At 46.7% G+C, this 18,638-nt stretch overlaps 1 protein-coding gene across 4 annotated transcripts in view; it reads left to right on the top strand.

Annotated features, from left to right (window-relative positions):
• LOC126526634 (uncharacterized) overlaps positions 1-18,638 on the top strand; it is a 627,639-nt gene that overhangs the window by 558,325 nt on the left and 50,676 nt on the right. The gene's annotated exons all lie outside the window — the stretch shown is intronic.

Here is an 18,638-nt window from a genome sequence, read left to right as displayed (position 1 = left end):
AACAAACCTAGGTAAAAAACAAAAATATTTTAAAAGGTATCACTGTTGTATGGCGCGACAGTACTCAGGTGAACCGGCTTTCGGTTGGTGTAGCCATTGTTCTGCAGGGCGGTATTGCAGCTAGAGAAGTTCCCATTAACAGTCACATAGAAGCCGTTGCTGTCACCGTTATAGCTCACAAAACCATCACCATTTGTTCACTGTATATTCCGCTTTACGCCCATTTTACTACTAAACATTTAGAAAATTTAACAGGTCAATTACTGGAGCCATTTATTTTAGTAGGGGACTTTAATGCTCACTGTACTCTTTGGGGCAGTATCAAAACTGACCAAAGAGGGCAGCTGCTTGAAGATTTGAGTCTGTCAAATGATGTCTGGTTTTTAAATTCAGATGCACCGTGTTTTTCACCGACTTCCCACACCTTTAGTTGTTTAGATTTAGCTTTTTGCTCACCATTTCTTTTTAATAATGGGAAGCCCTCGACACGTCTTATGGTAGTGATCACTTGCCCGCAGTTATCAAACATTTATCATCACCACCAACCTTAATCACTAGGCCACGCCGGTGGAAATTACAGCTCGCTGAGTGGCCGGTTTTTATGAAGAACGCAAAACTGGAAGTCTTTTTGCCAGAACTAAGCATTGACAAACTTAACCAAAAGATCACTGAGATCATAATCTCAGCGGCAGAAAAGGCAATACACCAGTCATCTGGTGTTGTGCGCAAAAGACTAAATCTCTGGTGGACAAACGAGTGTACCGAAGCCAAAAAAGAACAAAATAAGGCCTGGAGAATCCTACGGAAGTACCCCACTTATAGCAGCCTTGTAAATTTCAAACAGGCCAAAGCCAAAGCACGATTTATTTGAAGAAAGGCAGAGAAATCATCGTGGCAGAAATACATATCTTCAATCAATAGTAGAGTCAAATCAAAACGAATGTTGGACCAGGTGAGGAAATTCAAAGGAGAGTACACATCATACACAGTACCACTACTTACATGTCCAGGCACACAAACAATACTACAGGACCAGGCCAACTTATTAGGCGAACACTTTTACGTCTCCAGCTCAGCAAACTACTCAAATGCATTCTAAAAATATAGAGATTCGGCGGAGAAACAGAGACTGCCCAATACAGGGGCTTCAAATGTAATTTATAATAATGCCCTCACATTGCAAGAATTGAACAGAGTTCTCTTTGCCGGTAAGAAAACGGCAACAGGTTTTGACCACATCCACTTCACAATGCTGGCGCACCTATCTCAAGCATCAGTAGAAACACTTCTTAAGTTTTTCAGCAAAATATGGGAATTTGGAGTAATGCCTACAGATTGAAAAAAATGCAGTAGTAGTGCCTTTTTTGAAATGAGGTAAACCCGCAATATCCCCAAGCAGCTACAGACCCATTGCACTAACAAGTTGTCTAGCTAAACCCTACAAGAGTATCATAAACATAAGACTCGCATTCATCCTTGAATCAAGAACCCTAATAGACATGCGCCACTGCGAATACAGAAAGGGCTGCTCGACAACTGACCACCTCGTACGACTAGAACATGAAGTACGTAACGGGTTTCTACACAAACAACACTGTGTCGCAGTTTTCTTCGATTTAGAAAAAGTGTATGATACCACGTGGCGGTATGGAATTTTAAGAGACCTGGCTGACTTGGGAGTTCATGGCAGAATGCTAAACTGTCTGTCTGATTTTATGACAAATAGAAGATTTCAGGTGCGTCTCGGCACAATACTTTCATGCACATTTACACAGGCAGATGGCGTTCCACAGTGTTGCATTCTGAGCACGACACTCTTCATAGTCAAAATGAACTCTGCTAATAAGATCATCCCATCCTCTTTTATGCACTCAATATATGTCGATGACTTGCAAGTGGCTTGCCGCGCCTCAAATCTACTCACTTGTGAAAGACAACTACAAATAATGATAAACTCACACAATGGGCTAACAAAAATGGATTCCGTTTTTCAGCAGACAAAACTGTTACAGTTCTCTTCTCCCAGAAGCGAGGGTTACACTGCAATCCAGTTCTCACATCGGATGGTACAACGTTGCCAGTCAAAGAAGACCACACGTTTTTAAGCATAACGTTTGACACAAAGCTGAACTTAGGAAGCCCACACTAACACAACTAAAATTCAAGCAAATAAAGCACTAACTATCCTCAAGGTGTTATCGCACAAGCACTAGGGTTCTGACCAAACTTGTCTACTACACACATGCCGGTGCCTTATACGTAGCATCCTCGACTACGGTATTGTGGTTTATGGTGCAGCTAGGCAGTCATACATCAAGCGACTTGATCCAGTTCACAATCTCGGCCTACGACTGGCAAGCGGTGCCTACAGAACATCGCCTGTCCCAAGTTTGTACCGTATTTACTCGCATAATGACTGCACTTGCGTAATGATCGCACCCCGAACTTGTTGCAGCGATATGTCATGTGCTAAGTCTAGGTAATGATGATCGCCCTTACTTTCTGTCGAATGCTACACGAACAACTCTTGAAGACTTATCAAGTGGTCTGCACGTGCCCAACATTCTTAAGCAGATGCCCGATTTCATTCCTTTCATCACTTTCCGCACTTCTATGGAAGAAAAGGCTACAACCGAACATGCCTGAGCTTTATTATTTGTAGGCATCATAATGGTTTTGGTCAACAACACCAACATAAAAGGCACCTTTCAATTCTTCTCGTCTGCACTCGTGGGCACGCAACTAATCGCGAGCGGCAACGATAGTGGCCACATTTGCACTGATACGTTAGAAGTCTACCCTATTCATATGCTGACACTTTTAGCACAGCTAAGATATTCACCCACCCTTAAGAGAAACCTACCTTATTAGGATAGCAGTGAAGACAAATGCTGCAGTTTCCGCAGCATGCCCGCCATGGGTTTCTGTCAGCTATGCACGCCCATCTCTGTTTCTTTCCACTCAAAATGGACATGGCTGTGTTATTGTCGTAAACTTGCCGGTATTAACAATATTTTTCATTACTGATATGGAAGAAACTGTTTCAATGCACGTAATGTACTTAAGAAAAGAAAAATAATTGCGTTCGGCTTGCTCCGGCGGCCGCCATTTTCCACCTGCTTGTTGACCCGTTGTTATCCCGCAGCAAATGCGGGATGAAAAAAGAAAATGTTTCTTTTCACGGGACATTTAACCCGCATAATGTTCGCACCCATGAATTTGCGTTAAAGTATTTGACAAAAAAGTGTGATCATTATGCGAGTAAATACGGTACGTTGACTGCAATGAGCATTCCTTACAGCACTGCAGAGCACTACTTACACTTTCCTATGTACTGACAATTTGGTCATCACCACAACATATATGCTACAGCATCGTAACACAGTGAAAATCACGGGTACAATACAGAAACCAACCCAGCACGGTTCGGCCACTTGTCTTACGACACGCAGAATACTGTCAGACTTATGATGTTCCTCATCAGGTCGTGCAGGTTGCTGAAAGGCCACCAAGATTGCCCCCATGGTACAACTTTTCACAGCTATGCGACTGGACACTAACACATTTAAAGAAAAACGACGTTGCACATAATGCAAGAGTTCCGAGCTATTCAAGAAAAATATTAAAGTTACACAGAATTTTACACTGATGGCTCTAAAACACGACAATATGTAGGTGTTGGAATCATAACAAAAGATTTGGAAAATAGCATTCGGATAAATAATCTTTCTTCTGTCTTTACTGCTGAAGATTATGCGATATGGATGGCAGTAAAAAAATTTACCGCTGTCAAGCAGATGAATGCTATCATATATACCGATTCGCTGAGCACACTCAGAGCTCTAAACCTTAATTCCATGTCTGAACCCCTGCTTGGCGATAGCCTAAACATTGTGGCCTATAATAAGTACGGAAGAACCATACGATTCTGCTGGGTCCCAAGCCATGTTGGGATACCAAGGAATGAAGCAGCAGATAGATGCGCATTCAATGCAGCACAAGAAGGCATAAGACAAACACTTCCACACAGAGACAGTATCCAAGCGATTCATAAGGCCCTGGTATCAAAGTGGCAACTAGAATGGGACGTTTGCATAAATAACAAGTTACACACAATAAAACCCTTGCTTGGCGAGTAGAAGTCATGCAGTCACCAGCAACGCTTCTATGAGGTGATCCTATGCGGACTCTGAATTGGGAATACACATCTGACGCACAATTTTCTACTTCAAAACGAAAACCCGCTAACTTGCGAGAAGGGCCATGAACCACTTGCAGTAATGCACATTATTATGACATGTCCACATACTGAAGCACAGAGACGGAAGCTTTTACAGAATCTCTATAACTTACACATACCTTTACACCCCGCCTCAATATTTGGAGATGATCTGCTAGTGCCCTTCACTGATTTGTTGAGCTTTTTAGAAGAAACCTGTTTTTGCACAGACTATAAAGTAATGCAGCTTTCGTTGCTTGATCATTTGATTTCTTAATATTATTACGATATCGAGCGATGCTCAAGGGACGAGCCGCCGCGAGAACGACGACGAAGTGGGTCTGTGCCCTTGGCGCGGGCGAGTGTCGGCCTGGTGGCCTGGCTCCAGTGTAAATACCCTGTATATAGCCTCTTTCATCTGTGTTTTTCCACATGTAACATTCTGGTGGAGGTCAGCGATCCCCGTCCTCACCACGGAACTCCGGAGGGGTCGGTACGTCGAGCTTGTCACCATGCCTCCCGGTGACGAGCCCGCCTCAGCAACGGCTTCGGCTTGTCCGACTGCTCCAATCATCACGGTTGCCCAACATCGCGACCCTGGTGTGTTCTCTGGCCTGGAGGGAGAGGACGTTGACGAATGGATCAAGCTCTATGAACACGCCAGTGCTAATAACAGCTGGGATCCAACGATCATGCTCGCCGATGTCATCTTTTATCTCCGCGGCACCCCACGCGTGTGGCACCAAACGCATGACCGCGAGATAAATAGTTGGGACAGTTTCAAAGAACAGCTCAGGGAACTGTTCGGCGACCCCATTGGGCGCAAGGCTGCCGCGAGAAAGGCTCTTGCGTCTCGTGTTCAGACATCTACTGAGCGGTACATTTCGTACATCTTCGACGTCTTGGCTCTCTGCCACAAAGCTGACGATACGATGTCTGAAGCAGATAAAGTGTCGCATGTGCTAATAGCCATCGCCGACGATGCCTTCAATTTGCTTGTTTTCGGTCACATCTTGACTATCGACGCCATCATCAAAGAATGCCGTCGCCTTGAACAAGCTAAGAGCCGCCGTATCACACATCACGTGGCTACACAACACTGCTGCTACGTCGACATGTGAGGGTCCACCGCGTCAGACCACCCCCTGTGACGATGTAACCTGTATTGTTCGCCGCGAGCTCGAGGCCGCCTATTGGCCAGCTTTCTCCGCGACGCCTCCCGGTCCACCAGCAACCACGATTGGGCTGATTCAGGCCGTCGTCAGATAGGAATTTTGGAACATGGGTCTCAACTCCGTGTGTTCAACGTCTCCACCCACGGTTCCCCTGTTCTCTAGCAGCCCTCCTCGTCCCCGGCAGACCTTTTCTGCCACATCTTGCCGCAACCCGTCCGAATGGCGTACCCCTGATGACAGGCCGATCTGCTTCCACTGCTGTCGCATCGGCCACGTCGCTCGTCACTGCCGCAACCGATGGCCACCACCTCCTCGGATATACACCGCTGCTCATTCCCGCCCCTTTGGACCTTCTGTTCCCTATACCACCTGCCATGAACTTATTGCCGCTGATGCTCCTGCACCGAACCTTCGCTACAGCCGCTCTCCCTCACCTCGACGCCATCAGTCTCGTTCGCCCCAACCCCGTCGCTTCTCTCCGTTGCCTATCGCCTCCTGGATCCAGCCGGAAAACTAGGCACTGCAGCTTCTGGAGGTGAAGCTGCGTTGTCCACCCTGCCCTCAAATCCTCTGCTCACGTTACACACGAACCAAAACCTTCTTGGCGTTGACGTTGATGGCTATCCTGTGACAGCACTCGTCGATACAGGTGCGCATCTTTCTATTATGAGTGCCGAGTTCCGACGACGACTGAAGAAGCTCCTCACCCCAGTGTTGGCACGCGTCCTCCGCGTTGCGGATGGCGGTACTGTGCCTGTCATCAGCATGTGTACGGCACGTGTCAGCATCGCCGGCCGCCACACTACTGTCCTCTTCTCCGTGATTGCTCTTATTGGTTGCTCTTCCAGTACCCTTCGCCTTGAGTTGCCGATTCTCGCAGAACCTTCTGACACACCCCAGTGCCGCCTACGCCCCACCGGCTTTATTCGCCTGCCGCCAAAATCAATAGCCTATATTGAACTCATGTCTTCCCCACCAGTCCCTGATGGCGAGTACCTCGTCACTCCTCTGCCCAACATTACAGTACAGTATGGCGTTACCATGCCTCACATTATACTTACTACTACTGCGAACCGCAGTTTCATGCCTATCTTTAACTTTGGATTGGCAAAGCAAATTCTACCGCAAGGTATTTGCCTTGCCAACATTGATTGCCTCGGCGACCATCACGTGGCAACTTTATCGACCGATGCTTCTTGCGAGCTTAGCAGGCCCATCGTGCCAGCGTCGGCCGCTGATCCCAAGATACAGAAAATGGTTGCGACAGACCTGTTTTCTGCGCAGGCTGAAGACCTTTACCAACATTATCGTCCTACAGAGATATTTTCGACTTCGACGATCGCCCTTTAGGCCAGACGCTCGCGGTCAAGCATCGGATTCTTACTGGCGATGCTACTCCTATTCACCGACGACCGTATCGAGTTTCTGCGTCGGAACGCCGAGTAATTCAAAGTGAAGTCAACAAAATGCTAGACAAAAACATCATTGAGCCTTCTTCGAGCCCCTGGGCATCACCCGTAGTGTTGGTTAAAAATAAGAATGGCACGTGGCGCTTCTGTGTAGACTACCGCCATCTGAACAACATTACTAAGAAGGACGTCTACCCGCTCCCACGTATAGATGACGCCCTTGACTGCCTCCACGGTTCCAGCTATTTCTCTTCTATTGATCTTCGCTTTGGATACTGGCAGATTGCTGTTGATGATATGGGCAGAGAAAAAACGCGTTCATCACACCTGATGGCCTATACCAATTTAAAGTAATGCCGTTTGGATTATGCAATGCCCCTGCCACCTTTGAGCGTATGATGTACTCCTTGCTCCGTGGTTTCAAATGGCCCACATGTCTGTGCTACCTCGACGACGTCATCGTCTTCTCGCCCACGTTCGACACTCTCCTTGAGCGTCTAACAGCTATACTTGATGTATTTCGAAAGGTGCTTCATTTCGCCGACGACGCCTACATCAGAGCACTCATCGACCGTTTTGAACACTCTCTGGCCAACGCCACTCTACGCCTCTTCATCTTCCGCGACGGTACTCTGTACCGTCGTAACCTTCATCAGGACGGCTCTGAGTTTCTACTTGTCATACCTAAACACCTCCGCTCAACTGTTCTAGAAGAGCTCCACGACGCACCAACAACAGGACACCTCGGCGTATCTCGAACCTGTGACCGTGTACGGCGCCGTTTTTTCTGGCCGGGCCTTGCCCATTCTGTACGACGTTACGTCGCTGCTTGTGAACTTTGCCAACGACGCAAGAAGCCTTCCCAGCCCCCCGCTGGTTACCTGCAGCCGCTCGACATCCCTGCCGATCCCTTCCATTGTGTCGGCTTAGACCGTCTCGGCCCATTTCCAGAGTCTACATCAGGAAAGAAGTGGGTTGCGGTCGCGGCGGACTACGCGACCTGCTACGTAACCCGCGCTCTTCCGACTAGTTGCGCAACTGATGTTGCGGACTTCCTCCTGCATGATATAATTTGATTCATGGTGCTCCGCGTCAATTGCTAACAGACCGTGGCCGTACGTTCTTAGCCGAAGTCATTGACGACATCATGCGGGCCTGCTCAATACAGCATAATTTTACCACCTCCTACCACCCCGAAACAAACGGCCTCACTGAGCGTTTGAACCGCACCCTTACAGACATGCTATCTAAATACGTTTCAGACGACGACCGTGACTGGGGCCAGGCTCTACCTGGCATTACATTTGCGTATAACTCTTCCCGTCTTGAAACTGCTGGCTTTTCGCCTTTTTACCTCTTGTATGGCCGTGAACCAACGCTACCACTGGACACTGTGCTTCCGTCCATCACAGGTTCAACTAGCGCTTATGCCCGTGATGTTATCGCCCATGCTGACCATGCTCGCCAACTTGCGCGCACCTCACAAGTCTCTCAAGGCAAACAAAAGCAACGCTACGACTTCCATCACCGTGATGTCCATTTTGTGCCCGGCGCCCTCGTGTTGCTTTGGTCACCATCGCGTAAAGTTGGCCTTGGTGAAAAACTGCTTTCCTGCTACACAGGCCCATATCGTGTGCTTCGCCAAGTAACCGTTGTCACCTACGAAATCGCTCTAGACACGCCCACTACGTCCTCCGCTGTGACAACCACTGACATTGTCCACGTCGCCCGACTCAAACCCTACAACTTTCCACGCGCCTTTGATATTTAGCAGCACCGTGACGGCGCTTTTGCACCGGGGGGTAGTATTACGATATCATCGAGCGATGCTCAAGTGACGAGCTGCCGCGAGAACGACGACGAAGTCGGTCTGTGCCCTTTGCGCGGGCGAGTGTCGGCCTGGTGGTCTGGCTCCAGTGTAAATACACTGTATGTAGCCTCTTTCATCTGTGTTTTTCCACAAGTAACAATATCTTGTGGCTGGCACAGCATGGCCTTAGGCGCTCTTGCGCCATTAAACCCAAATTAACTAACCGGCTTTAAAATGACGCGTTTATGGTCACTGCCTATGCTACTATACCCTTCCTCGTCAATGACCATTTCTCTCAACTAATCATGAATTCCTTCTATCAGCCGGCAGTAATCAATTGTCGAATGCCGGTTTTCCACTTCCCACGTGGTCTGCCTGTCATACTTAGGCCCTGTATTCACGATAACGAGGTTATGTTGCTTACAAAGATCTAGCATTGACTTCCCATTGTTGTTAGTATAGCCATATAGGTCCTGTATGTGGGCATTCATGTCACCTAATGGAATAATTTGGGCACCATTCCCGAAATCCTTGATATTGGCATTTAGACATTCCACTAACTCTTGATTCTTCTCTCTGCAATTATTTCCGGTCCACAAGTTCGTTACGCCTGCAGCTAAGTTTTCTTTCCACTAATTGTACATGACAACCATAGATGCTCTTGACATTTTGAATTTATTATTTTCCATTTGACTCCCTGATGAATGAGCGTTCCGGCTCCCTCTCCCTTTCTTTGAGATTTATTTCTGCTGCACCCTTCCCAAACATAATTCTCAATCACTGGCGGCTCTTTCGATTCTCTAATTGGTGTGTTTCTGTAACCGAATACACCCCTATTTGTTCTTTATTTAACTGCTCTTCAATCTCTACCCACGTCTCCTTTCTTCTGCCGGCCTGCATGTTTATGTAGCCTTTGCATGGCGAGCTCTCTTTCTTGTTTTCCTCCTTTTGCTTTTATTTTGCAATTATGCTATTCCGAGGTTTCTTTAGGGGGACCTTCTTCATCACTACTTACACTGGCCTCCTGATCGTCCGTGGGCCCCTTAAAAAAGCAACCGCACGACCAGCAAGTCGCCAGCTCACTTCTCGTCCAAGCCTGTGGTTGAAGTAGACCCCGTCTCGTTGGAAACCACCACACCTTTTCACCTCCCTGTTTACTTTACAACAGGGTGTCTACCAACCGGGAAAACCAGGCATCCTCAGGGATTTTGAGTAGTTTGGAAAAACTCAGGGAATTTGTGCCTCTATCAGGGAAAACTTGCTGTAATTTTATTGAAATGGTCGAAAGTCGTGGTAATGCTGGCTCGAGTAACAGACAGGAATCGTAATGAATTGTCATTGATTGTCTGTCGTCGGCTGGAGGAGTTGCCAGTGTACAGTCAACAACCGACTTTCCGGATTCCCGATAATTTGGATGGATTCGCGGTCCCACCACGTAGCCCATAGAATCAATGTATCAGAACGTAAAAAATTTCGGACGCAAGAACTCTTCGACATCCGATTTTCCGGACGTTTTGCCTTAATTGCAGGTCCAAAACGGCGTTAATCGAAGCCACCACCGCTGCCATTTTGATTACCTCGCCGCCTCGAACCGGCGCTCTCGCATGCAGATTCGCTGGCAGCCGTAGCCACCACTGCAGCAACGCTAGGCCTAGCTGCTTCGACGTTCGCTATGAAGCTTCTTGCCATTGGGTGCCGTGTTTTTTTTTGAAAGAAGTCGCTGCTGTCAGCAATGGCACGGACTCCGCCTTTGTGGTCTTCGCGATTGGCTTAGAAGCTTGGAAAGCACAGTGCGTTGCATAATGCCGGTTCCGGAAAGTCAGCTTCGCCTCCGTACGGAAATGTTACTTAGTGAAGCATATGTAAAAGTATTGCAGTGAATCATAACAAGCGTGGGAAGCGGCTATGCCACCGGACACAGTATGTATTCCTTAATTATACGCTCGTGCACCCGGTCTCCCCTGTCACAGTACGAGCACCAATTTGCCTAATACGTGTACTGACAGGCCTTCAGAGCGTTTTCGAATGTGCCTACGGCGGTTTGAGCCTTAAGGGCAGTAAATGACATGCGTTTGTTTTTTACAACTGGCCGATTTTTCGGACGTTTTGGCGGCCCCTAGGGAGTTCGGAAAATCAGACGTGGGCTGTGCAATTGACCAAGATGATGCTTCAAATGGTCCGTGGGGCGAACGAGTGCCGGAAGGAGGACAAGAACAGAAAGGACCTATGCATTGAGGAAAGAATGGGAATGGAAGCGTGCTGCCGCCGTTTTGAAGGAGCTTGAGCTCAAAAAACAATGTTGGTTGATTCCGAGATACAGGTGTCTTTCATCCAAGCCAAAATAAACTTTTTGAAGCAGTGAAACACAACACTGAGGCGTCATGTGCGGGCTGAGAGTATGTTAGGACAGTGGAGGTTGACTTACGAGCTGTTGAAAATCTAAATTGTGACAAAATTCGGGCCTCATACCTCTGAGCTTGCTATCAATTGATAGAAATAGCTCATATTCGAAAATATTTGCTTCTGTATGCATCTCCTTTTCATTAGTATTTGAGAATGTCCGACTCGATTTGCAATTTTTTTCAAAGACGTTTTATTTGCTGTGCTTTTTACTAACCCCTCCCGTCTATTCTCTGTTTGCATTACATAAACACTACTCAGTATTCAAATTGGATTAAGTCGTTCTTTTTTTAAAGAAAATTCATATGCTTACTAGAGAGTGACAGCATCGGGTGATATGGTTTCAGCCCGTCTTGACATAAAACATAGTTCTGCATCACTCTGGGAATCTTGCATAGGCACTCAGGGAAAACCTGGAAAACTCAGGGAATTTGGAAATGTCAAACTTGGTAGGCACCCTGTACAATGTCGAAACCTTTCTCTCGGCTCATAGTCCATATAGCCTCATTAGTAGCCACTATGGCTCTTTGTACGTTACTGTCACGTGCAGGCACATCCGGCACCATGCACACCACGATCTGCACCTGAGGAGACAGCTCACACAAGTCGTCTGCCTCCTTTGCCAACGGCTGGGCTAGTCGTCTTTTTTGTTTGGGACATTATTTAGCCCACCTGCGACTACGACAAGGTCGCGTCCGTGGGCTATTCCCGCAAGCTTTGCTTTTGCTTGCTCCATGGCAGTGCCTAATGTCACTCTTGGAAATATGCCTACCGCCACTCTTTTTTCAGCTTTCACCCTCTCCACAGTTGCCTCTGAGCGCCTAGCCAGGTTTGAGTCGCCGGCGATAATCATCCTTTCACTCTCTCCTATTGCCGAGGCCTCTCCCTGCTTCCCTTTGGCATGCTTTTCTGGTCGTGCTGGTGGTAAACTTTATTGAAAGTGGGAAGGGAAAAGGGGGAGGTTTCTGTGTGGTTTGGATTTGACAAGGGGCATTGACCTCTGCGTTCCTGCTTTTCATTTGTGGTCGCATCAAGATAGGTGAAGCTCTTTCCAGGTACTCGCACCCTACTTTGCATACCTTCCACGTGCTTTGTTGACACTCCCTCTCCTGTCATGTTGGCAGACTGCGTTGCATTGTCGCGACCATTCTCCTTCACGATGGCGGCCCTGTGCGGCTTTTCTTCGGCGGCTTGGTCTTTTTTCCACCACCTTCTGTCCATCACGCTCCAGCTCTTTGACCTGTTTCTCAAGCTCATCCTGGAAAGCCCCCATTTTCTTCAGCCTAGCATCGACATCACAGTGTCTGGCAAATGACATGATTTCCTCCCTGTTCTCATCCGGCCCCTTGTCTACCTTGGGGGACTCCCTGTACACTGCACGCTTTACCATCTTTCTTGCCATGTGTTGCACTTCGCTTTTTCTAATACAAACACCAAAGCTTTCAGAGCATGTGCCTTCTAGCAAAGTCCTATACGCACAGAATCTAGATCCTTAAAATGCTGCAAAGTAGTTATCACCAATGATTTAGAAGCAATGAATGCCACACAGACTTAAGGTACGACACGTGTTCACACGTGTTCAAACACGCTCTTACTGTCGTACCAAAGCAGTACTACCGATACCAATGCACACAGACTGCAACCACTAATAGCTAATGGTATTGCGACTTCCAAACTACTATTTAAAAGCTACAAAGGCTAACGTCCCAAAACGGTTGCACGTGTTGAAACACGTTTCGCGAATGGATGCTGTGGCTATCCTGGAGAACTAAATATACACAACACACACACACACAAAAATACACAAAAAGAAAACTAGTCAATTACTATTTAAAGGCTAAAGAATCAGGAAATCAAAAACAGAAGCAAGCTCAAAGCATGTACAAAAAACTCCATGTTTTCGTCGATGCCACGGGGCCCTGGAAAAACACGTCCATCCACCGCAAACATCACCGACACCAGCAGGATGGAACTGGTAACAGTGGTATACCAACTATGTCTCATTGAGTGGGGGGAGGGTCAAACCACAAACGATCTGTGCTCTCTTTCTCTCTCTCTCTCTCTCTCTATATATATATATATATATATATATATATATATATATACAAATATATATATATATATATTTATATATATATGTAATTGCGAATAACTATGACAACATGTGAAATTGTGTCGAAATGCTGCACTCAGTTATATTTAGTCGCCGACCGATTTCTCAGACTACAATGGGCTGGGAAAAATCTCCAAATAGAACAACAGTCCGAAATAACTTGTGAATAGGAAAAATGAACTTTATATTTGCGGATCAACTTTGAAATAGTCACGGATTGTCCCTTGCCTCATTTTGCACCTGCTTGCGACAACATCCTCTTGTATTTGCGCGAGGGTCGTCCTCTGGTCGTACACATTTGACAGCAACGTCAGCGCACTGTTAATGTCCCATGTCGTTGGTTGAGGACAGCTGAAGCATCGGATCCGGAATCATTTTGAAGCGTAAGCACTTGTATCACGATCTCGTGGTGAGTAGGCTCCGCGCACAGTTCAAGGTTCAGCAGCGCAAAATCCAGCGTGCCTATTTGCTATCGTTGCCGGCTGAACGGCCTTCCACGAATCAGCAAGCATGCAGACTGCCGTGAAGAGGTTCACGGTGTGCACTTTTTCGTTGTCGATGCACAGGATTGTGCGGAGAAGCAGACTGGCACGGTAGAGTGCTTTTAAGATTTTGTATCTCGCCCTGGCCCATGGGGTGTAGCACACTCGTGGTATTCGGGGGCAAAAATTCCAGCCGAATGGCCTGGAGATTGTCTGCAGCGCCATGGGCTGCGCATTTGTCGACAAAAATCACCACTTGGCATTGCTGGGATTGAAACATTCCGTCCATGCGGCGCAGGTAACCCTCGAATAATGATTGCGTAATCCGTGCCTCTAAATTGCTCATGTACCATACTGGCAGGTTTCTGGGGCCCTTGAAGCACCTGGGGTTTTGCGACTTTCCAATCACAAGAAGTGGAATTTTCTCGGTACCGGTCGCGTTCGCACCGACCATAACTGTAATTATTTCTTTGCTGAGCCGCCCTCCGGTACTTGGATCACCTGAGAAATACAGCAAATGGTCCAGCAGCATATGCTGCTGGACCATTTGGATATCCTAAAGAATAAAACCGTTTCATCGCAATTAAAAATGTCCTCAGGGCTGTAATTTTGCAGGACAAAGATCAAATCACTGCGGCAGTATTCTGCCACCACAGCCTGCCTGGCTGACGGCTCCACTGTCACCGCACATCTTCTTTAAAGGATACTCCATGCCTTTTCCTAAAGCTGCGGAGCCATGCGTCAGTGAACTTGAAGTTCTCAATGTTCATCTTGATGGCGAGATCTTTGGCCTTCTGTTCAAGCGTGTCACCAGAAACTGGAAAATTCTTTGTCCGCATCCCTTTAAGCCACAATTTAAATGCGTCTTCTAGATGTAGATGATCACCCTTGCTGTCCGGTTTTTTCTTTCGAGTGAATTCTCGAAGGCAGACAGTATCTTGCTCTTGTTTCGGATGTAATCTGAAACTGCTTGCTTGGACAGCTGGAACTGCTTCACCACGTCAGCTAGCGTCCGTCCTTTCTCCATGAGTTCAATGATCGCAGCTTTCTTTTCCAAAGTTAAGGTGGTGTAGTTGCCGCGTTTCTTCTTTGCAAAGTTCGGCGGAGAGGCGTGAGGCGAGGCCATAGTGTCTAGAACACACAGCAAAAATTCACTTCCGAAAGGCGAGAATATCCCGGGAGACGCACGCTGCACACAAGTGTCAATGGTAACCGTTCAGGATCGATGGATGGATAAGGCTTAACCCTTGAAATCGGGTGGCGGCTCATGACACCTAGCTGCGAGACCAATCCAATTGAAGCCACAAGCGGTTCCAAACAAGCCTCAAGCCAGTGTAATTCAACATGGTGGCATGCGGGGTTCCGGTTGATCCCCATAAGAGGAAGGCATAGGCGACGACTGTCTACAGCTTATAAGAGTGATTTACCTAGAAAATACAGTTTGCGATGAATGGGAAGGGATGAGGAGCGAGGAGAAGGTTGATATCAACATGTGACTGAGGGAGGGGTGCCCGTTATCCCCACTGCTGTTTATGATGTTCATGGTGAGGAGGGAAAAGGGCTAGAATGAAGTAATATTGGGTTTGATCTCTCATACAAGCAGGCCGGTACAGTAGTAGAGCAGCAGCTTCCAGGTTTATTTTATGCGGACGACATTGCGTTGCTAGCTAACACGCAAAGTGACATGCATTGTCTGGCCAATTCTGTGGACAGGAAGGCCATAAGTTAGGTCTGAAATGTAGTGTTAAAAAATGAGGTGCAATAGTATTAATTGAAAGCAGCGAACAGACAGTGACAGACAGCGCCAGGAAATATATTGCGTAAAAGAATATAAACACCTTGGTATACAGATAAATGAAGGCAATAAATGTAAGGAGACACAGGAAAAAAGAATAAAGTAAAGGGGAAGAGAAATGCGGCCATAACGAAACACAGAGCACTAGGGAGATACAATAGGTGCGCGGTGCTGTGGCGTATGTGGAAAGATCTAATGGTTCCAAGACTTACATTTCGAAATGCAGTTGTTTGCTTGAAATCAGGGATACAATTGGGATTCGATTGGAACCAAAGGTCAGCAGGACGCCTCGCATTGGGCACTCACGGGAAGGCTATAAATGAAGCTATCCAGAGTGATATGGGCTGGACAAGTTTTGAGGTGAGGGAAGCTCACAGACAAATTAATCGTGAATAACGACTGAGGAATATGGAAGAAAGTGAATAGACTGGGAGAGTGTTCAGGTGTTTGTACAAGAATAACATTCATTCATAGTGGAGGAAAAGAACTTGGAAGCTTACCAGCAAGTATGCGGCCTGTGTGGTGAGGAACACAGCAACAAAGAACATCAAGCGAAAAGTCAGAAACTGAAATAATCTCATGGGTGGTGGCAATGAAAAAAGGAACCTACCATGAGTAACTACGTAAGAGGAAAAAGCTAAATCAGAAAAGAAACAATTTATGATAACTCAAAGGGAAGCTCATTACATTTTGAAGCGAGATCAGAATGCCTTGGAACACGCACTTATAAAGCGAGATATAATAAGGAAGAAGAAGCATGTGCTTGCTGCGGTACAGGAGGGAAACGATAGAGCGTGTTTTACAGTCGAACCCGGCTATAACGAATTCGAAAAAAAATGCCTATCAGTTCGATATAGAGCATAATTCGATATAAGCCTGCTAAATAATTGGATGTCATAAAAGCACATTCCATTTATAAAATTACTTTATTAATGAAACTAGCTTAGTTTTGCACGAAATAGTCCTATATTTTCTTCTGCTGGAGTAATTTCGCTGCCTACGACGAAAGCACTTTTGCACATTGTCAAAGGAGTTGGAGCAGCTGAGGCCGCAACTTTCCGCATTCGTGTAGAAGCAGCGGACTAGTGCACAGTGCACGCCACAGGCATTGGGTCGCGAGTTTGGCCGCTTTAGCCCTAATCTCCCCCTTATTCTTCATGATCGTGATGAGAGTGCTCCTCGGAATCTTGTACACTGAGGGGATATCCGACTTCTCACCGCGTTTGACCCGATTTATGATTTCGAGCTTCACGACGAAGGGCGAATTCTGCCGCTTCATCACAGCAACACTGTGGGAGAAGGCCCACATAGCACGCACACAATGAACCAGAAAAGCAGCAAGACAACTCGCACTTTCGGCATCTTTCGACGTCTTGCACAACGAGAGCACAAGAGCCTCTGGTTGGCTGTCTGAGCAAGCGCTGCGGGCGGGCCAGGATCATATTTAGCAGGGGGATGTCGATGGCTCGTCCGAGGCAGCGTGTTCACGTTAAGGAGACCAGTTGGTTGGAGCCGCGCCGCCGAGTTTTTCCGTCACCACGAGGGAAAGCCAACTTCCGGGGGCACTTTCTGCCAACCGACATTCGATATATCGGGAGTCGCTGCTATTTTTGTTCGATGTTAGCGTAATTTTTGCTATATATACTCGTAACTATACCGTGTCCAGAAATTGTTCGATATATAGAATAATTCGATGTAAAAGGATTCGATATAGTCGGGGTCGACTATATTAGAATGTGAAGACATCTTCCCAGTGGTTGACGTAGCCACCACTGGCCTTGAAGCCCTTGGGTTCAGCGAGAGCAAGTGAAAAGTACACATGTCCGCAATAGAGATTAGTAAGAGGTGGTAGGAAAATTGGTGGAAGAAAAGTAGGGAAACGACAAAAAACTGAGACGTACAAAAGCAAAGTTCACAATAGGGGGTCAGAAAATTTGTTTGTGGGAAATCGTTTCTTTTTCTTTTTTTAACCTAGGTAGGATATTAAGCAGTATAGTAGCAAGAGCTTGGTGGTGCAACCCACTGCCTCCTCTCCTTGCCGGAGCAAGGAGAGGAGGTGCCGCCAGTTAGAGGAACAAGGAGAGGAATGGAGCAATGGAGCATGGTATATTAGAATGTGAAGATATCTGCGCAGCGGTCGATTTAGGAATCACTAGCGTCCTTGAAGCCCTTCGGTTCATCAAGAGCAGGGGGAAAATAACCATGTCCGGAATGGAGATTAGTAAAAGGCGACTTGAAGTTTGGAAAAAGCTAGGTAAACTAGAAACAAGGGCGTACAAAAACAAAGTTCACAATAGGGTTTCAGGAAGTTTGTTTATTGGAAATAATGGTAGGACATTGGGCATTAAAATAGGAAGAGGTTGGTGGAGCAACCCACCGCACCGTTCCAAAGTGTGTTGTACGGGAGCACTTCGGCGCCAGTTTTGTGCCAGCACGGAGAAAGAAGTTGACGTTCATGTTTGTCTCACTCTGTCAGTTTTTCAATCTGTGGGTGCCTTGTGCTAGTGGCCCTTTTCCAAACGCCGTGTCCATGTTGCTGAGACGAACATGCCTGTTAAGTGATATATATATATATATATATATATATATATATATATATATATATATATATATATATATATATAAAGCACCCTCGCTGCAACTCAGGGGTAAGTTGGGCACGATATGAAACTAGTGTGTGTGTCATTGCTTCGGAGCAACCGATGGTGCTTGGTGCCTCCCTTCGCAAATACTACAATACCTTCACCTGCTAGTGTGTTAAAATCCACTGCGCTTTGCAAAGGGAGCATACCATTCCTTGTCGGTTCCTGCAATCATTTGCCAATATTTTGCGATGGCAGAGGAGAAGGAGCAGAGCACACTCCAAAAGAAGTTGCCGTATTTTTACATCTCTAAGCTGCACCAAACATCGTAAAAAAATTACTGTAAGGTCAGGATCGGGGTGTGAATTACTGGAATTTGGATTTGAAGTTTCACTCCATGATAACACAGCGTGCGCTGCCCCAAAGCCACACTTCAGGGCAAGGTTCTCAAGTACTCATACTTTCGCTATCTCCTGGGGAATCCCACCCTTTTTTCACCCCTGTGTGTTGAATCTCCCTTCTCTCCTGCACGGTCTGTCATTTTCCTCCTCTGTGTGGCTCGCCATATTGCATTTAGCAGTTAGTGAATAGTGCACATTATGCTGGAAAAGTAGAACTTGGGCCACGATAGGCCGTGTTCACCGGCCCAATTC

The sequence above is a fragment of the Dermacentor andersoni genome, chromosome 8 (assembly GCF_023375885.2).
Source record: "Dermacentor andersoni chromosome 8, qqDerAnde1_hic_scaffold, whole genome shotgun sequence".
Taxonomy (NCBI): domain Eukaryota; kingdom Metazoa; phylum Arthropoda; class Arachnida; order Ixodida; family Ixodidae; genus Dermacentor; species Dermacentor andersoni.
This window is presented reverse-complemented; position numbering and strand designations above follow the sequence as displayed.